At 36.5% G+C, this 22,526-nt stretch overlaps 1 protein-coding gene across 2 annotated transcripts in view; it reads left to right on the forward strand.

Moving 5' to 3' along the window:
• The window catches only part of LOC120412659 (CUGBP Elav-like family member 2), a 447,077-nt gene that overhangs the window by 66,250 nt on the left and 358,301 nt on the right, over positions 1 to 22,526 (forward strand). The window lies entirely within an intron of this gene.

Here is a 22,526-nt window from a genome sequence, read left to right on the forward strand (position 1 = left end):
AGATTTTTTTGAGAGATAACAGTTTTTTGAGTTGTAAAAAGCTGTTGGAATTCGTTTTAGAAATGTTTGCTAATGCAGATGAAGTGGTTTTTCGATGCAAATGACCTCATGAAGAGGAAAAACTAGTTTCCATTACAGCTAAAGATCATTGACTCCTCTCGGCCATTACTGCTTCCGAGCATAAACTTTTCCTTTTTTTTCGCAAAGCCAACCCCTGAACTCGATGGATCGTGAAAAATTTGCCCCATTTGTCGTAAGCCGTGAGAAATTGCCACACATACTCAGCACTGGATTATTTCGGCTTGAAGAGGACGGAAGGCGGGGGATCGTCCCTTTAAAAAGATACAACGAACACACTTTCAAACTCCCATAAGAGCATCGATTTGCAGACGATTTATATTCCCACTTCGAGTCCTTTTTCCCGCTCTTGAGGCGGGGAGTGTGGGGTAAATTGGGACACAAACATCGTTTAGACATCCTCGAGGTCGGCGTCGTCGTCAGCGATTCAATCAATTTCGGCCAACCGAAAAGAGTCGACCTTCGTCTTTGGGAAAGAGCTTTTTTACGCAAGACTAGAGGATTAATATTAATGGACTTTTGCTCGAGTTTCGGCAATTTAATGCAGTAGGGTGAGGAAGATCTCACTAGTCAAATTGGAAAAACGTCGCAAATTTCGGTCTCAGGTATCGCAAAAATGCTGACTTTGAGGAGTTCGACCCCGAGTCCCGAATAAAAAACAAGCGATTTATATATATATGAAACATGTTGCCTTGGAGATAATAAAAATGTAGACTTTTGCTGCGAATTTTCGGGGGGAAAACTCGGAAAAACTAATCTTTCGATTGGACGGATGTCACGTACTCCTTTTTTTCCCGGGCTCGGGACTTTTTCGGTCGAGCGAGACATTTCTTCCTTTTCTTTTTTGCAATTCCGATTGATTTCGAGCAGTTGAAATTTGTCATTATCGTTGGCCGCCGACCGAATCGGGCTCCTCCTTCGATCCCAACTCTCACATGTGAAAAAGTCGAAACAGTTGCAGAATGGCACTCACACACAATGTAGGGGATTTGTTTTGGGGCGCACAACAGACAACAGCCAAAATTGACTTGTCGTCCAAAAACGCATGAATGCTTCGGGAGAAAAGCAATTATGTGACGGACGGTGGGATTGAGCAGTTCTGGCAACACTGCTTGGAAGTTATTCTGTTGAGAATTGACGGTTGAGTTGAGGTGATTGGAAGAATGAGATTACATTGAGTCAATAAAGTCAGGATTGCATGAAAGGGTTTTATGAAAACCCATTTCCAAAATTTGAAAAACCTTTTCCAATTTTTTCATTGAATTACGACAAAGATTTATCTGTCTTCCACAACCACAAAAAGTCCTTAAAATTCCCCAAAATAGCTTCATTTCCTCGTTTGCTCACATCATTGTTCCTGCTCAACTGTCCAAAACCTCAGACAAGAGAGCTTGGTCTAGCCATCCACCCTCCTCCTCGCCCACTTCCTTGATATCGCATAAATGGCTTTTGCGTGTCAGGCCTACGTAAATTAACCCAACCAATTACATGCGCGCCGTCTTTCCTCGTTCTTCAACTCTTGGAAACCAAACAGCGGTGCTACTTGACTAACTGCCCAACCGGGAACCTTTTTTTCTCCGATCATCTCTCACCCCGGACCGGAAATTGAGCTTTTACCGAGTCGGCAGTCGGTTTTTCACTCATCGCGCGCGAGCCAGGAGAGGAAAATTGCTTTTAAATTTATTGGGTTTCCTTTTGGTCTTTCTTTTTTCTTGTTGAAGAGGGGAAAAAAAGATACCTGCTTGATAACTAATTCGCACAGCAGAGCGATGGTCAGCAGTCACGAAATGAGAAGTTGGTGGAAATTTCGTGCTCACAAGTCAACGATGATCAATTTGGTTTCCCCCTTTAAGGAGAAGGGAACGCTTTAAAAGTAAACAAACAAATTTCCCGTTTTTCCTCAGCGAAAATTCCAACAAATAAAAAATCACAAAACTTAAAAAACACTCGTTATGGCATCGAAATGCTAATTAGCGAGGCGGGCAAAGTTTTTCCGAGCCGGAAAAATTTCACTTCAATTCATTGGAATGATTGAGGTTGAAGGGGAGGGAAAGCAGAAGGAAGAGACGAGTTTTTCTAAACTTTTCCTTTGCCCTTTTTGCCGTTGAATGATTGTGGAGAAGTTTCACCCCTTTCCGGGAAATTGGAAGTAGCATGAATATTTGGCATGTGTTATTTGAAGGTTTGTTGAAAGATACTGTTAAAGATTTTAAAATAACTGGTTGATTTGAAGGTTATTAAAATACGAATTGATTACAGTCTAGAATTTTTTTTTTTTTTCAACTTAACATATTTATTTAATTACAATCTTAAAAAAATTACTTTAGATTTATTTCAAAACACAAATATTTACCTTCCGCGAAAGCAACCAAAATATTCAAACCCTTTTATCGAACTTGCCCACACTTTTTCCCTCTCAATTTCATTTTCCTACCGTTTTTTATTATTGTTCTTTCGTCCCCCTTTTTTATTTTCCCTTCGCAGCCTGTCAAAACAAATACCCCACGCGCGTAAACATATTTTTTCCAGGGGCTTCAACAACAAAACAACCCCCGAAAAAACACCCACTCTGTTGATTCTGCTGCTGCTAATTAGAAAGCCCTCCAAAAGGTAACAAATTCCCTCGCTAAACTTGAAACAACAATAACAACTTACTACCCCCACTCTTTTTTGTGGGATGAAAAACGCGCCAGGGAATTGTTCGAATTAATATTTACATAAATTATGATAAACTCTTTCGATGCGTGCGATTTTCCTGCGTTGAAATTTTCTAGGAGGCTAATGAAAGCAACGAGCATCAGGTTTCAGTGCGATAAGGAAATTTGTGCTAATTTTTGTTAGGAAAATTGTTAAAATAAATTTTCAATTTCGCGCAAGCCATCCACATCCCGAGCAGATGGAAATAACTTGTAAATAATATTGTTTTATATTATGTCACAACCAGCGATGATTGGTTCTTATTATTTTAAGATCAACAGCAAAAACAATAAATAAAATTCAGGATCAAAGGAATGTTTGAAAAATAACAAAAAAAATTGTTGTTACTCTATTCTAACACAGAACAAAAAAACATAACCAACAAAAAACACAAACTGATCCTAATAACACAACATGTTTTTGTCCTATTTTTGAACAATTGAACCAAATTATACCAATATCAATTCAATGGCAAATGTTGTTAAGATGATATAAACTGTCATTGCAAAGAAAAATCAATAACAATTTCAGTTATTTCAACAGAATTTGTTTTTGCCCGGGATGCCTAACCGCATCACAACATTTTCATTCAAATTATTTCCCCTCCTCCCCTTTCAAAAGTAAACGATTTCTAATCCAAAATAATCCAGTTACTGAAGGGAGGCAAGTAGCCATTCAGTTCGGTCCATTTCATCGATGCTCGATAGATGCTCTAACAAAAGGATTAGTGTTTGATCACGGAATCAAATTGATTGAATTCTCTCCGTTTTCGGTTTCGATTCGACACACTCGGAATAACAAGATTCCAGGGTGATTCCTGGTTCGATTGGCTTTTTCGAGAGTGTGAGGAAGTGTGTGTGGGACTGATGTTTGACCGACATGGGCGAGCCTCTTTCCGGCCTCCTTCCCAGAAGAAGACCAAAATAATCCTTTTCCCAAGCCCCAAACTATGGCTTCCCCTCACCGCACCTACGGAAATCGTCCAGTTTGAGCTACTTGGGTTCATATATTGGCTTTTCCATGCAAATATCCTTCCGTTTGCACTTGTCTTTCTGGGTTGGCACAGTCAAAATGCGTTAAAAGTGCTTATTTGTTTCAAGCCGTGACAGCTCAATTGGTAAAGGCGACAGACAATTTTATACGATCAAGCGATTGTCGGTTCGAATCTCGATCAAAATTTTTTTTTCATCACCATTTTTTTCTACAGTGCAACTCCGATATCTTGATATGCTTTCCAGCTAGTTTGAGACTGTTTCACTATCGGTCTCTTCGGCGTTTTCTTCGTCTTTGGACACAAAGTGTGTCCACCGTCGGCAGACAAGCTCGATATAGTGTGAGATTTTAGCATCAAGGTACCCAGGAACCAATCACACACTCACATAGTAGCTTGCACAGAAATAAGCTGCTTTGCTAGAATAAAGGAAGAAAAGGACATCGCCGAAAGAATGAAGGTTTGCACGATGGTTTTTGATGGCCTCTTTTTTGGGGGTTGAAAACATGACTTTCGGGACTGAAAGTAATAGAGATTACCGTCAGTGGAGCAGTGGGATTAAAATTTTTGCTGGAATCGATAAATGATGAAATTTTATCTTTTATTTTGCGAACTTAAATTATATCTTTTTTTTTTTAATGGAGCACTTCCATTCGAGCAGTTTTTGCTTTTTTCTACAATGTATTTCTTATGGAGCGAACTGTCAAAAACTGCTTGACTGCGGGTGCTCCATTTTGACAATTTTGACAATTTTGACCATTTTGACAATTTTGACAATTTTGACAATTTTGACAATTTTGACAATTCTGACAATTCTGACAATTTTGACAATTTTGACAATTTTGACAATTTTGACAATTTTGACAATTTTGACAATTTTGACAATTTTGACAATTTTGACAATTTTGACAATTTTGACAATTTTGACAATTTTGACAATTTTGACAATTTTGACAATTTTGACAATTTTGACAATTTTGACAATTTTGACAATTTTGACAATTTTGACAATTTTGACAATTTTGACAATTTTGACAATTTTGACAATTTTGACAATTTTGACAATTTTGACAATTTTGACAATTTTGACAATTTTGACAATTTTGACAATTTTGACAATTTTGACAATTTTGACAATTTTGACAATTTTGACAATTTTGACAATTTTGACAATTTTGACAATTTTGACAATTTTGACAATTTTGACAATTTTGACAATTTTGACAATTTTGACAATTTTGACAATTTTGACAATTTTGACAATTTTGACAATTTTGACAATTTTGACAATTTTGACAATTTTGACAATTTGACAATTTTGACAATTTTGACAATTTTGACAATTTTGACAATTTTGAAAATTTTGTCAATTTTGACAATTTTGTTAATTTTGCCAATTTTGACAATTTTGACAATTTTGACAATTTTGACAATTTTGACAATTTTGACAATTTTGACAATTTTGACAATTTTGACAATTTTGACAATTTTGACAATTTTGACAATTTTGACAATTTTGACAATTTTGACAATTTTGACAATTTTGACAATTTTGACAATTTTGACAATTTTGACAATTTTGACAATTTTGACAATTTTGACAATTTTGACAATTTTGACAATTTTGACAATTTTGACAATTTTGACAATTTTGACAATTTTGACAATTTTGACAATTTTGACAATTTTGACAATTTTGACAATTTTGACAATTTTGACAATTTTGACAATTTTGACAATTTTGACAATTTTGACAATTTTGAGAATTTTGACAATTTTGACAATTTGGACAATTTTGACAATTGTGACAATTTTGACAATTTTGACAATTTTGACAATTTTGACAATTTTGACAATTTTGACAATTTTGACAATTTTGACAATTTTGACAATTTTGACAATTTTGACAATTTTGACAATTTTGACAATTTTGACAATTTTGTAAATTTTGTCAATTTTGTCAATTTTGACAATTTTGACAATTTTGACAATTTTGACAATTTTGACAATTTTGACAATTTTGACAATTTTGACAATTTTGACAATTTTGACAATTTTGACAATTTTGACAATTTTGACAATTTTGACAATTTTGACAATTTTGACAATTTTGACAATTTTGACAATTTTGACAATTTTGACGATTTTGACAATTTTGACAATTTTGACAATTTTGACATGACAATTTTGACAATATTGGTTATTTTGTTGCTTTTGTTATTTTGGTTCAAATCAATTTAAATAAATTGTTAAATATCATAATCAGTTGCTTTCAAAACAATTCCCAAACTACAATCAGGCCCAACAATTGCACCAGATTGTCCCTCCCACCTGGTTATTCCACCGCCAAGAATTTCCGCAAAAGTCTACGCAAAGCGGCCCAACCCATTCCGTTACGGAGGAAAAACAAAAGCTCAGCCCAGAAGATATACATTTCTGCAGCAGTGCAGTGCAGTGCAAAGTGCTTAGAAACTCGTTAAAAAGTTTTTTCAACGTTTGAAACTTTGACTGCTGATTGCACAACAGCTTGCCGTCTAGAGTCTGGGCAAATATTGTGTTCGTGTTTGTGGGTCTGCCTCAAGACTCCTCCAATCCCGAGCAAACCCAACAAAGTGAAAGTGTCAATCACTTCTCCTTCTGAGCTGGGGAAGCGAGGAGTCGCTTCCCCCTTCATCCTTGGCGGTTTGACTCAAGTTCAAGTGGCAGTTTGCCTCCATGGTTTCCCCCTGAAGTTGTTGTATCATCCTTGCCCAGGATGCTGTCTCTGTGGTAGACTTGGCAACATGTTCTCCGCTCCACGATGCACCAGGCCGGTTCTGCTGGTGCAACGATCCTGTGGTCCCGACGTCGGGTTCACCGCTTAACCTCTCCCGTATCGGTTTTTGCCTCAACTCTCTACCTCCAAACAACCCCGCGTTCTTCAAATCCAGGTCTGCTCCTCCGGTTATGGGTGTAGTAATAAAATCTACATATGTTTTCACATATCGTGAATTTATTGATTTCGCAACCCTCCGACTTCCCTGGAAATCGTCCTGTAGAGAGATATTCATACAAGTCGTCGTCGTCGCAAAACGGCTATGGAACGGCGTGGCGTGGCCGTGGCCTGGCCCTGGTGGATGTGATTCTCGACCGTGTTATCTGTTCGGTTCCATAACTTTGTGAACTGAACTTCTCTCCCCTGCTCGTTCCCGCCTGGCCGGGGCCTTTACCTGTGTGGTCTCGTGTGCACGTGTGCCGCACGATGTGTGGTGGTGGCCTGGCAGCATGTTCACCAGAAGTTTGCCGGAATTGGTGGTGGGTGAGCGTGCAGTGGCGTTGTGGATAGTGTTTGAAACCATTTCAAATACATTTATTTAAAAGAGTTGGGATTAAAAATGTTTTATAAACCTGTTTGACATAAATATTTGAAAAAAAACATTGTTGTTCAGAAATTTATGTTTCATCAAAACCAAGCTTCCCATGCGCCAGTGCCAACGCACACCGCGGGTTTGGTTTTCTCGCTTCGGTACGTGCCTGAACCCATTTGTGTATTGGTATCTTGGTACACCGTACCAGCGCACCACGACACTCTCGGCTCGCCCCATCGGTTTTGTGTCTGGCACTCACCTATGGCATGAACCTAGCGTGCCGTGGTACGTGTCGTGGTATTGAACCCGTTTTGTACCGCCAGCGCGTACCACGACACGTACCTCGGCTCGTAACGAGTGAAGCACCTTGGCTCATATACCGGGTTCATGCCATGGGTGAGTGCCAGACACAAAACCGACGCGGCGAACCAAGAGTGTCGTGGTGCGCTGGTACGATGAACCAAAATACCCTCGGTTCGTGTGAGTCGGGTACGGGTGTAAACCGAACAAAGCAGGCGCAAAGCAAACCCGAGGTGCAAGCGAACCGCGTGTACCGCACGGTGCAGGGAAGCTTGATCAAAACAGTTTTTTTGCAGAACTTTTTAAGGACTTCAACAAACTTTATGATTTTCAAAGCGGACTCATGGGACCTCAAACTGGACCGAATGGAACACACCCGGACAAAATCCCTTCATTCAGCGTCGAGAAATTTGAGCGAAAAAAATAATTGTGTCTTTTTCCGACTCCCATGCCATTCAAATCGGTGACATGTCGTCATGTTCCGGGGCATTCACATCGTACTCACCAGTCGTACATATTCAGCTTCAACCATGGCGACCCACCATGATTGAAAGCATAATATTATTATATAGCTTTTGTACGATTATTATTTCTACAAGACCTCCCCCTCACTCTCTCCTCTGTCTACAATTTATGCCCTAACAACCGGCTCATCCTCCCCTGGTCCCGGGTTGCATTCGGAACGAGTTCGACAGAAAATGTTCAAAGGATCGAATCGCGACCGTTCCGCGCGAATTTTCCCAGAACGCATCACCTTCTGTTTGGTTGACCGGCTTCCAAGCTTAAAATCATCAATTTCCAATGATGCCTCGAAATCCAATTCAAGTCTGGTGAACCGTTTGGATATTCGTGCATTTGGTGCTGGCAATTGGCCTTCCAAACTCGAACTCGGATTTTGGGACGCAGAACGGACACAAATGCCAAATTTATCGCTTTTCATGAGTGGGTTAGAGAGTGGTCAAGTTGGCGGTTCGACTCAGGTGGCGTTGAGGTTCGACAAATGTATGGACGACTGGGAAAAAAAGCTTCACATGTACTAACAAATTTTGAGGACACTTTAGAAAAATCTTCGATCAAAAATAACATAATTTACAAAATTTACAAAATTTACAAAATTTACAAAATTTACAAAGTTTACAAAATTTACAAAATTTACAAAATTTACAAAATTTACAAAATTTACAAAATTTAAAAAAATTTACAAAATTTAAAAAAAATTACAAAATTTACAAAATTTACAAAATTTACAAAATTTACAAAATTTACAAAATTTACAAAATTTACAAAATTTACAAAATTTACAAAATTTACAAAATTTACAAAATCTACAAAATTTACAAAATTTACAAAATTTACAAAATTTACAAAGTTTACAAAATTTACAAAATTTACAAAATTTACAAAATTTAAAAAAATTTACAAAATTTACAAAATTTACAAAATTAACAAAATTTACAAAATTTATAAAATTTACAAAATTTACAAAATTTACAAAATTTACAAAATTTACAAAATTTACAAAATTTACAAAATTTACAAAATTTACAAAATTTACAAAATTTACAAAATTTACAAAATTTACAAAATTTACAAAATTTACAAAATTTACAAAATTTACAAAATTTACAAAATTTACAAAATTTACAAAATTTACAAAATTTACAAAATTTACAAAATTTACAAAATTTACAAAATTTACAAAATTTACAAAATTTACAAAATTTACAAAATTTACAAAATTTACAAAATTTACAAAATTTACAAAATTTACAAAATTTACAAAATTTACAAAATTTACAAAATTTACAAAATTTACAAAATTTACAAAATTTACAAAATTTACAAAATTTACAAAATTTACAAAATTTACAAAATTTACAAAATTTACAAAATTTACAAAATTTACAAAATTTACAAAATTTACAAAATTTACAAAATTTACAAAATTTACAAAATTTACAAAATTTACAAAATTTACAAAATTAACAAAATTTACAAAATTTACAAAATTTACATAATTTACAAAATTTACATAATTTACAAAATTTACAAAATTTACAAAATTTACAAAATTTACAAAATTTACAAAATTTACAAAATTTACAAAATTTACAAAATTTACAAAATTTACAAAATTTACAAAATTTACAAAATTTACAAAATTTACAAAATTTACAAAATTTACAAAATTTACAAAATTTACAAAATTTACAAAATTTACAAACTTTACAAAATTTACAAAATTTACAAAATTTACAAAATTTACAAAATTTACAAAATTTACAAAATTTACAAAATTTACAAAATTTACAAAATTTACAAAATTTACAAAATTTACAAAATTTACAAAATTTACAAAAATTACAAAATTTACAAAATTTACAAAATTTACAAAATTTACAAAATTTACAAAATTTACAAAATTTACAAAATTTACAAAATTTACAAAATTTACAAAATTTACAAAATTTACAAAATTTACAAAATTTACAAAATTTACAAAATTTACAAAATTTACAAAATTTACAAAATTTACAAAATTTACAAAATTAACAAAATTAACAAAATTTACAAAATTTACAAAATTTACAAAATTTACAAAATTTACAAAATTTACAAAATATAAAAAAATATCAAGACAAACAAAAGAACAAAATAAGACAAAATTTGAAAAAAAAATAAAAACATATTTTCTCAGTGCCTTCAAACCAATATTATTGGTAAATCTGCACGTAAAAAATCCCCAAGTACAGGCCCTGCTCCGACCTGCAAAAATTGCCCAACCAGACTTCTTTCTAAAAGTGGTTTCGTGGACCATAAATCGTGCTCCGTTTTAGCCACATTTCCCGTTTGGTTCGCTTCACAGCTGGCTAGTTTTTTTTTTCGTCCTCCTCCGAGATTCAGCCTCCGACGAAACAATGTCCAGACCCCATTCTTTATAGGTTAGAACCGTCGACGAGGGGACACAAATAAGTACTTTCATCGACCTAATTCATTATCTCCCCACCCTTCAGTAACGCGCGCGTTTTCCTCCAAACTCCAAGGCGATAGGAATCTAACACCATTTTGGGGATGGATTTTTCCCGAGGATTCGTAGCACAACAACAGAGATGAGAGAAAAGGGTGGAAGAAACAATGCCAAAGGGCGTACGATAAAAATTATGTTTATGATTTTTGGTGTAGTCGAGATCCAAGCGGGATTCTCGAAGGGGAAGAAGTGTGTTTTTGCTAATGTGGGCCAGTGTTATGACTGCTCCCCGGAGATCCATTGAAAGTTTTTTTTTTTGGTCTGCTGTTTATAGACAAGGGTATTTGCTTCCGGACCTGAAAGTGGCCTATAAATTTGGGATGTGACGACACTGATAGGAGGGATGTTTGAGGGGGGAAACCCAAGTTAGGAAGATTCACGAGCTCAAATCATGATTATTTGGCGGAAATTGCTACAGATAGGATCGGATTATTTGTTGGGAAGTAATACTTATCATCACGATCTCAGAAGATGCTTTGGAATAACTAGGAAATATTTCTTGCAATTGAGATAAAGCCTTTATTTTGAATTTGATTTTAAAAATAATCAAAAGTTTTGCTTCAACCTTGGCAATATTAATACCCAAAAAAAAAATTGTAGAATTTCTACACTTTAACTTACCAAACACAAAATTCCACCACCACCAAACTACAAATGTATCGGAAGCCGTGATTTACGGACGTCAGAAATCAATTTTCTCCCCCCCTATCAGTGTCACTCCTAGCGTTTCACTCTAGACTCCTACTTCTCCGCCAACATGCTAGACTCTCCCTTAAACGACAGCGAAAAAAACTTTTTATTTGACGTCGTGATGTAGAACGCTAATGAGCAGTGTGCTATGCTAGAGGAGAGTAGGGTTTGGCAAAAAAATGTCAAAATTGTCAAAATTGTCAAAATTGTCAAAATTGTCAAAATTGTCAAAATTGTCAAAATTTTCAAAATTGTCAAAATTGTCAAAATTGTCAAAATTGTCAAAATTGTCAAAATTGTCAAAATTGTCAAAATTGTCAAAATTGTCAAAATTGTCAAAATTGTCAAAATTGTCAAAATTGTCAAAATTGTCAAAATTGTCAAAATTGTCAAAATTGTCAAAATTGTCAAAATTGTCAAAATTGTCAAAATTGTCAAAATTGTCAAAATTGTCAAAATTGTCAAAATTGTCAAAATTGTCAAAATTGTCAAAATTGTCAAAATTGTCAAAATTGTCAAAATTGTCAAAATTGTCAAAATTGTCAAAATTGTCAAAATTGTCAAAATTGTCAAAATTGTCAAAATTGTCAAAATTGTCAAAATTGTCAAAATTGTCAAAATTGTCAAAATTGGATAAAATTGGATAAAATCCAACCACCCCTAAATGAGTTTTAGCATTCCCCTCTCCACCACCAAACCAGCTCAGAAACGTACGAACGTGTGACGGCAACAGCCGTGAAAGTTTCCGTTTTAAAACACGCGATAAAATTTTCACAACTATAACAATAAAAACGGTCCTCGCGAAGTGAAACCACTCAGAGGAGGCAGGAAGGTGGACTGGAGGAAAATTTTCCAAGACCTGCCTGCCTGCCTCGACTGTCAAGCTGTCGTTTTGTCGATATTAATTTTTTATTTAAACTCTTTTTACGACGATATTATTATTACAGTTCGTTTTCTAGCTTTTTTTGGGAGGGGGGGGCAAAGTAGCAATTTAGAAAAGTTTTTCCTCAAGTTGATTTGAATTTTCTAAGAGTTATTAGGAAACAAAGTTATAATTTGATGAAATGTGGAAGCTAAAGTGAGTCACTTTAATCACTTCTGTAAACGCCCTCTCACTAAATTTCTTATCAGTTTCATGAAATTGCCACACGATATCGATTACCAGGGAAAACCCCCACCCCCGGAAAAGGGGAGCAAACCCAAGGGGTCATGTGTAGTTTTTCCCATTATTAACTTTGTTTTCCTTGTTTTATCACTTGGTCCGAGCACTAATCAGCTGCTGGCTTCCAATTTCGGGGTGCGGGATTTTTAGCTAGAGGGCAGAGCCACGTGCGCTTGTTACAAGTTTTATGTTTCATAATCATAAAAACGACATACTTTATGGGATCGGGGCTTGTCTGGGTTTTTGGGGAGATGGGTTTGATAGCGGGAGTTTGCTGCTTTGAATATGTTTTGGGGAAGGTTGAAAGTTTTTGGAAATAACTTAAATTGAATCTTGAATCTTGAATCTTGAATCTTGGATCTTGGATCTTGAATCTTGAATCTTGAATCTTAAATCTTGAATCTTGAATCTGACTTCTGACTTCTGACTTCTGACTTCTGACTTCTGACTTCTGACTTCTGACTTCTGACTTCTGACTTCTGACTTCTGACTTACTTCATCTTTTATAAGGTTCCAAAGACATTCAACCTTCCCTACCAACCACAAGAGATACCCAAAAGTGGCTTGTATTGAAAAAGTGTCCAACCACTGGCATGACTTTCTCTTTCTGTCTCTTTTCCTCTCTCTCGGACCTCCAAACGGCATCCAAGTACTAAAATGAGGAATATCCTCCTCATCCAACGCTCCCGGAAGTCCCCCCGCCAGCTCCAACTGGCCAAAAAGAAAGTACTTTATTAATTTTCGTTACGGTTCGCTCTGGCCAACGGTCCTCGGTTCCGGAGCAACTTCTGGCCGTGGTTCCGATGCAGTGAGTACAACTTTTTACGACCATGAACCTCGAGTTCGGTCATTAAAGAGGCAAACTTTGGCTGATTATCGATGGGGACGGTTATCGTTGTGTGGTCAGACCTCGTCGTCGTCGCTTATGAAGTCATGTTCGTGCTGGTGGAACTTTTTTTCGGTTGAAGACTTTGGTGACCGGCGACGTTTAATATTCGATTTCGGTAAATGATGATGACCGTAATCTGGCAAGAAGTGGCAGTACTTAGGTGCAGAGGACGACCCACTGGGATCAAAGTGAAGGGACGACGTCGTGTTTTGGCTAGATTTATGGGTCAGTTTGGGGAGCGTGAAGTCGTCTGTCAAATGACTCTGTTTGATGATGAGTGAACTTGTATCATTCTGTAATTTTGTACCATTTCTACTTTGTACAACATTGTAAAATCCCAAAGTGCCCACTCCAAAATGAACTTTTTACTTGCATGCAAATGAATCCATCAAGACCAGACTTGGTTTTCGTGCAAACGAAATTCAGCATTACCACCCGAAAAACCTGCCAAATAAGGATTCACCAATCAAAACCCGACCGCTCTGGCCGCAAATTCAATTTGAGTTTCGCCCCGATAAAATTTCAACCCAGCCCCGTTTTTCAGAAGCCCCACACACGAAAATCATTCTCGGCGTTCGTTCATTAGCATTTGACGGTCCACCGTGCCGAGATCTGTCTCTCGCTCGTCATATCAACATCATCACCACCACCACGACCCATCCTCAATCGTCACATCACATCACATCAATCACATCACAAATGTGAACGCTTGCCTGCCTGCCCGGCTTGCAATCGATTCCAGTCAGCGTGGCCACTTTTGCGGTTTCATTTAATTGGCCACTGGCATCAATTCCGGCAAATGCTGGTCCTCCACCCACCTAAAAAACGACCATCCAACGTTGATTGCCCAGCACACGCCCGGGTTGCAAAACGAGAAAATGATGACTGACAAGTGTCCACTGGCTGGAACAGTCAACCCGGGTTTCGAGGACTCGGTCCGGACTCGGTCCTCGAATCCGAATAAGCGTATTTTGATTATCATTGATGCCGAGCGCGCCTGGCCCACTCGCAAAATTTGGGGAGCATTGGCCCCGCGAAGTTATGGGAAATGGACAGCGGAAGCACCTTGAAATAGGGTGGATCCTTTGAATATTCAATGAAACTTTTATAAATATGACCAAGAAAAGAGAAACCGTTTTGAAATGTTACCAAAATTCACAAATCATGCTTTAAGTCTGGTACAAACATGACTAAATGTTTTAAAAATTGTTGATCAACTGTCAAACAAAACCAGACTAGATTAAAACTGACTTATAATACTTTTCAAACAAGATCAGACAAGATCAAAAATTCCCAAATGATAAAATTTTAGGAGTTTCAATGACAAAACTTCATTGAAATTAACCAAAGTTCTAGATCAAAAATTGCCAAGATTACCACACTTGAGGAAATTTGTTGACCAAACTTGGTTAAAATTGATCTAAGTTGTTGATCAAACATTATCATACAAAACCTAGACTAGCTCAAAAATGACCAAAATTACCAAATACTAGGAAATTTCTTGCCCAAACATCAAACTTGATTAAAATTGATAAAAGTTATTGATCAAACATCAATAAACACTTATAAACACTATTAGACAAGATCAAATATGACCAAGAAGGAACAAAATTTGTGCAGTTTTGGCAAAACATAATTGAAGTTTAACAAAGTTTTTGTTACCAAACAAGACCAAAATGACAAAATTTGTTGCCCAAACATGACCAAACTTGATTAAATTTGTTGACTAAACATATCCAATCTTGATCAAATTTGACCAAACTTGAAAAAAAAATCATCAAATTTTAGGACATGTTGATGCATTACCAAACATGTTCAAGCTTTTTTTTCTGAACATGAACAAACATGATCAAATTTGTTTTTCTTTAATATACATGACCAAAAATCACCAAAAGTCGTTTCGCCGAATGGGTCGTTTCGCCAAATGGACATTTCTCCGAATGGACATTTCGCCGAATTCAAAATAAAAGAGAAAACGAAAAAGGAAAAAATAAAAAGAAAAAGAAATGGATAAATAAAAGTACTTAAGGGTTACTTCTGTAAGTTTTTGCATTGTTTCAAACATGAATCGTTCTTTGTTTAAGCTTTTGGTTAATTTGGTGTTTTTATATTTTTGTTTACCTTTAATTTTAATCTTATTTTTTTTAATTCGGCGAAATGCCCATTCGGCGAAACGGCCCATTCGGTGAAACGGCCTTCGGCGAAATGTCCATTCGGCTGACTAAATATGACCAAACTTGACCAGCTGTGTTAATCAAACTTGATCAACCTGACCTAAAATTTAAAAAAAAATAACCAAAAATAACCAGGTTTGACAAGGCTTGATCGAACTTCATGACAAAACAAGATCGAACATGAACAAATATGACCAAACTTGACCCAATTTGGCAAGACGTGAGCAGAATTGACGTTTGACTAAATACGACCAGACTTGATCAAACAAGACTTATATTCATCAATCTTTACCAGATTTGATCAAAGTTATTTAAGGAACAACTAAAATTCACTTGACCAAAATTTGAACAAACTTTAACAGACATGATGAAACTTGTTGGGTGATAAGGACTAGACTTGACCAAATTACCATGATTTACAAGACTTGATCAAACTTGTTCACTGAATATGACCAAAGTAGTCCAAACCTGAATGGCCAAATATGACTAGACCTGACCAACAATTTTAACCAGAACCAAAAAAAAAACAAATATGATCAAACATGAACAAATAAGACCAAGTTTGAGCTTGTTGACTGAACATGCTTAAAAATGACTAAGTAAAACCAAAAATATCCAAATTTGTTAAAATTTCTTGAAAAAAAAAAAAAAAAGACTTGATGAATTTTTTTTTGTCTAAATAAAATCAGATTTGATTAAATTTGTTCACCAAACGTTACCGGACTTGACCTTAATTATTAAGCTTGAACTGAATTGTACAATCTTGTTGACTAAATATGACCAGACTCAACTAAAAATTACAAACATGACTAAACATTTAAGGGAGCGTTGTTATATTACGTAACGCAGATGGGGGAAGGGGGTCGAAAGCTGTGTAACGCTCTATACAAAAAAAAATGTATGAAAATTTTGTTACAAAAGAGGGAGGTTGGTGGTCAAAAATCCTAAATTTATAAACAAATTTGTCTAAACATGATCAAACATGAATAAACATGAAAAATTCAGATCAACGTGAACAAACGTGACCAAATAAGTTGATTGTTCTACAATAAGTTGAGGCGGGCTTCGATCTAAAAATTCGCTAAAAGATAAATTTTCAACCAATTTTTGATCTTGAAAACAACATTGAAAACAGAACTTTCAAACCAAAACATTTCATAAAATTTTAGGTTTGAGGGTTCGCCTTGTTTTATGTGACTTTGTCAATTTAAAAAAAATCAACTTTGGCTGTGATTTTTACTTGGGTGATGAAAAGAGAGAATGCGTAACGTGATGTTTGAATGATCCCACTTTGTTTACATCTACAATGCAGGAGGATGTTCAAGCACAAGCATGACTTTTTTTTTACGGGTAAATGATCTGTTTTATAAACAATGGTACACCCAAACGAAAAATATATCTCAAAATCTGCAACAGTGAATTTGCTGCAGAAAATGTTATATTTTATTACATTTTTTGCAGCAAGCCCATCGATCATTTTTGCCCGCGTGTAAACACGTCAGCGATCTGCAGTTCTCACCAACACATAGAATGCTGGCGCGTCCCCGAGCAACAATCTAGAGAGAACATTATGTTCGCGCTCTGTCCCTCACCATTCATCAAGCGTCCATGGCGCGGTGGTAGCGTGTCGGATCAGCAACCTAGAAGTTGATGGTTCAATCCTCGTTCTGTTAAGGTTTTTTTTTCTGCAATACAATCAATCTGCCGTCGGTAATGTCGATAATTGTCGGTAACGGGCAAAAATGTCATACCCCTATATCGCAAAAAATGCATGAGGACAGTTTTCATGCAGATTCTGATATACTTTCATGCTGCCATGCATCAAAATCATGCGACCGCCGTTTGGGTGTATGTGTTTAATTTTTGTTTGCTGCAAAATTTTGTGTTTTGCAAGTATCGTTCGATTAAAAGTGTTTTTTTACGGGTGACAAAGAACTGCGTCGGAAGTAAATGTCATTCTACGATGTCAAATATTATGTTTAGAAGAACAACTTTTTGTTCAATATGATGTAAGCAGTTCCAATCAATCGGAACCAATTGAACCTCTCTAGAAAATGATGAAATTAACTACAACCAGAGCTTCTTAAAATTAGTCTTCTTTATCTCTGGGTCTCGTAAAAGTCCCGACTTTTTGCATCCTTTAAAAAAACCGACAAAAAATTAAATATTTTTATTACCATTATTGGAATGATCGATAACAATACTTGCATCTTCTGGTGAATAGAAAAATGGTTCCGTTTTGACATTTGAATCGGTGCCGCTTTTTGACCTTATTTTGACCACCCAGATTTCTATTAATATTTCCTATTTTTTAAATTGAAATTAGGGATTGTGAAAATCAAAAAATCAAATCAAATTATTCGCTCTACAGCATTGCCTTGGCGTTCTCGATTGCGAGATTCCTACTCGAAACTAGGTGTTCGAAGGCTTGATTGTTGAGGCAATTGCAAACCTCTTTTTACACCTTAGGTTCCATCCACCCCGGGATTCGAACTGAAGACCTTTGGATTGTTAGTCCAACTGCCTACTAGCGACTCCACCGAGACAGGACCCAGGGAGACGACTCCTACACCTGGACTGAGCTAACGACCTAACCTTTTTTAGGTTAGTCCGGGACCAACATTTACTTCCCTTCCGACGGAAGGCGTGATCAGACAAATCTCGTCTCGAAAAATGCCACCGGGACCGTCTGGGATCGAACCCAGGCCGACTGGGTGAGAGGCAATCACGCTTACCCCTACACCACGGTCCCGGATTGTGAAAATCTGAAAAATAAAAAAACAAACCAGACTAGACATGTTGACCAATCATGAACAGACTAGATTAAACTAGTAAATCAAGCAGTAACCCAAGTAACATTTTTTTCCAGGAGTACTACAAGAGCTCTTCAAGATAGCTACAGCATAGCAGTTTGGTCCGCAGTAGGATAAAATTCTCTTCAAAACTTCTTCAGGAGTTTGGAAGAGTACTTGAAGAGAGTTTTATCCTACCGCGGTCCAAAATGCTATGCTGTAGCTATCTTGAAGAGTTCTTGTAGTACTCCTGGAAAAAAATTTACTTGGGTAATAAACGTATCTCAAGTTGTCCAGATTATGTAGACTTGGGATCAAAACTAATTAAATTATTCTAAGGCGTCATCTATAAAGTATGTCACGCTCTAGGGGGGGAGGGCGGGTCTGAGCAAGTGTGACATTGCGTGTTAAAATTTGGCTGATTTTAGCGTGACGTACTTTATGGATGACGCCTTAGAATAATTTAATTAGTTTTGATCCCAAGTTTCTCCTGTCTCGTCAGAGGTGCTGGAGCAGAAATCCCACGTTAGAGGAAGGCCATGCCCCGGGGGGCGTAGTGCCAATAGTTTCGTTTCGTTACTTTATGGATGAAGCCTAATTAAGTTTTATGGTCAAACTTGTTGACCAAACCCAAAAATTTTATAATTTCTAAGACAAAACTGTTGAAAAATTGAGAGCGCGAAGAAAATATTGAAAGCATTAAATCAACAGTTAAAAAATTGATAAATAGAGAAACAAACGAACCACCCTAACCCTCATTACCAACCCACACACGTGGTGTGTGCCGCAGGTCAGGGTGGCACAGATTTCGAATTACGCAGGTGAGGTGAGACCATCCCACGTGCACCACCTACTCAAAGTGGGAAGAATTGGGAATCGGGTGGGCGGTGTCGATTGCAAACATGGCCTTAACAAGGCCGACAAACAGAGAATTTACCTGTTTCCTGCCTTGTCATAACACAAGAGCAACACGAGAGGGTGTGGAGGTGGAAACCTTTTTTCCGCGATGGTGTATCTGTGTGTGTGTGTTTAACAAATTGTTTTAATTTAGTGGGGTGGGGGTAAATCGGGACACGATGGTGGAAAATGGTGGATATTTTGTCGACCCAGAAAACCGGCCAGTCCAGTGTCCGCGTGTTCATCAACACCCTCTAAATTACCTGGAAAAGGTTTGCGGGATGTCCCCGTTTTTTTTCTCTCTCGTGCTGGTTTGAGGGTTTGAATTGATTTGGTTTACATCAGAGGGGAGCCACGAGGCATAATTAGAAATTTGAACTCGGGACCAAAATAGGCTGACGAGAGTCGTTGGGAGACTAATGAGATGGCACAGGTTTGGTTACAGCTGGTCATGATTTTTTGTTGTACATACCAATGTTCATTCATATCGATTTTCGCATACATTTTCTGCAAACTTTCCGGTCAATGCGCCTAACTTTTATTAACATTATTTTCCTCAAAGTTGATTCCCCGACCAGAATCAATAAAAATCCAAACTTTTCTGGCCAATAACTCGCTTTTATCCTTTCATCTCTCGTCCTGATCCGGAATATTTACCAGCAGTAAATATATGCCCACGTGTGTGTGTGTTTACGTCCCCCCGAAAAAACCATCAAAAGCCAAATCGCACTTTTATATCGTTTCAACCTTTCCCCCTAGGAAAATGGCGGAAAAACCTAACGGAACGACTCCAAATCGCAGCAGCCTGGGCTTCTCCCGTTTTTTTTTTTTGCGTTTGATTGATTGATTTCCCCAATCGGTCGGTAAAATGGTGCGTAAAAATTGGTTCATGAACCGAACCCGGCGCAAAACTCTCCTAAACATAGTAGGCACAGACGGAGCTGCTGCTGCTGGCACCTACTTTGATCCCCGCGGGGTGGGCAAAGCCTACCAGGACGGCTGTTCATTTCCCCCAGCAAGAAATAGACCAACTTTCGGAAGCACAGAATAAATCTCTCCGGTTTTGACCCCCTGGTTTCCGGGGGGTTCGCCGGGAGTTCTCAACAACTTATCTCCGATCGGGTGGACCGTCGGAGAAAATAGGATTTCCGGCGTATCCGAAAGTTTGGCCCCTAAATTTATGCAAATGGCCGGCCGGTCGACCGACCGGTCCGATCCGGACGATCGGAATCGATTTTCGCAAACGGTTTTTTTTTGCGTTGTTCCCGGAATCGATATTCAAATGGAGTGTGTGTGGCCACGTGGGTTGGGGCATGTATATTGTTGCGAATTTCGAACCCAGCTCGGATTAGCACGTATCGGGTTCGGAGAGAGCCCCACTTCCGGATCATATTTTATGTCTTTGGAAGGAAGAAGAAGAAAAAAACTTGTTATCACATAAACTGGTGACGACGGATTCTGGACAAAAAAGGGGCGAATTTGAATATTGGAAATGGTCCAGCGTCCGCGCGTTGATTCGCTTTTCGAGCAAGTAAATGCGGCACAAGTTGACCCATTTTGGGATTATTTGTTATCAATTCAATTCCCTCGAGGAGGTACCCTCCACATGCGGCAAAAGGGGATCGAATTTGCATTTGGTTCTGAACAGTTGCGACAGTAAACATAAATTGAATTAGCCCCGGGTTTGGGGACGAGAAGGAAGAAAGGTTCACTTCAAGTGGGCGGAAGGAATTTTGGTAATCCGAATAAACTGCTTACGATAAATTTGGCTTAAATATTGTTATAATCCGGTTTGAAGTTTAAAGTCCTATAAGAAATCTACTGGAGGTTATCCTTCCATCCAGTATTCTGTTTTTTTTTTTACAAATCTCGTTGAGTTTTTTTCTAAATATCAAGGAAAACAAAACCGTAGAAAACAAACAAATGTTTTTGAAGAGCAAATCAGTTGGACATTTATTCGAAAATAACATAGCATAATTATTCTGGTATCAAAGCCAATACCCACATATATTTTAAAGTTTATATCCTTTGGCTCTTCCAGAGTCAAGGGAAAGAAGGGCAAACAAAATTTTAATAACTATCTCATGTCATTGGAAAAAACGAAATCCACATTTCATTTTGTTTTTTGAATTTTTATTCAGCTGACATTATGTCTATGTGAAGTTTTTTTGTAGAACATAACTCGTTCAAAATGACCTCCTAACCACGGAAAACAATCGATAAAAATTTGGGTAGTAGAGGGTTAACACTGAATAATACAAAGTGCAATAAAAAGTTTTAACTACAATATCTTAAACGATTCAAATCATGAGAGTTTTGGATATGAACTGTGACGTTTATGCAACAATTTGCAAAAAAAAACCTTCTATCAGCACGATTCATCATTATTTTTTTTGTTAATCGAGTTGGATAGATACTACGAGTGCTTAAAAAAATCAAGTTTTTGCAACAAGTTTAATTGTTTATGTTGCATTTCTGGAAAACACCCTTTGAATTGGATTTTTTCAGTAAATCTTTTATTATGAATGTTATCTGCCGTCAACAAAATAGTAGTAATGAAATATCGAAAAGTAATCATTTACGATTTTGATTTTCGAAAAAAGTGCTGAATAGTTAATTTTTTTAGCACTTAAATGGATGCTGTAATAGTAGTTTATGCAACAAGTTGCAAAAAGAGGATTTTTTCAGCAAGAGTCGTACATTTATCCAACAAGGTTCACCGAGTTGGATAAATTACAACGTTTTTTGCATTTCCGAAAAACACGCTTTGAACAGAATTATAGGACAAATCCAGAGTTTTTTTTAAAAAAGGTCCTATAACTTATTGTCTTTCATATGTTTACAGGACCTAATCAAAAAAAAAAGTCGAGAAATGTTCATGCATTTAGTCAATTAATCGTTTAAATTAAAAAAAATAAAGAAAAGTATAACTTTTCCAAACAAGTGCTGAAAAGTTCAACTTTTCAGCATCCAGTACGGTGTTGAAAAGTAGAACTTTTCAGAATTTGTGTTGAAAAGGGTTACTATTCGATTCTGTTATTTTTGGTACAGAAAAGTAGGCCGTTTCGTAGTTCAAAAATGACAGGAAAAGTAAGTAGTCTCACGACGGAATTGCAGTATTTTTCAGTACAGCTATTTTAAACGGTGAATTGTAGGTTTGAAATATTGAAATTATTGCAGATTTGATAACATAAATATTCTGATAGACTTTGGAAGGACTTTTGAATAAATACAAATTAATATGCAACGAGATTTGTCTCTTTGCTTATTAAAAAAATGAATTTCTAAATAATATTCATAATATTTCAATGCGAAAAAACCAAAAAAAAATAGAACGATATGTTTGTCTTTATTTTGATCTTTTTTTGTTTTATTGAAGAAAAAATTTGAATTGATACAAAAAAAAACATAATTAAAAATCAATCACAAACTCATGATGAATAATTAAAATGCATTTTCAAGCCTGATCCCAATCTGCGAA

Source organism: Culex pipiens, chromosome 2, assembly GCF_016801865.2.
Source record: "Culex pipiens pallens isolate TS chromosome 2, TS_CPP_V2, whole genome shotgun sequence".
Classification (NCBI taxonomy): Eukaryota; Metazoa; Arthropoda; class Insecta; order Diptera; family Culicidae; genus Culex; species Culex pipiens.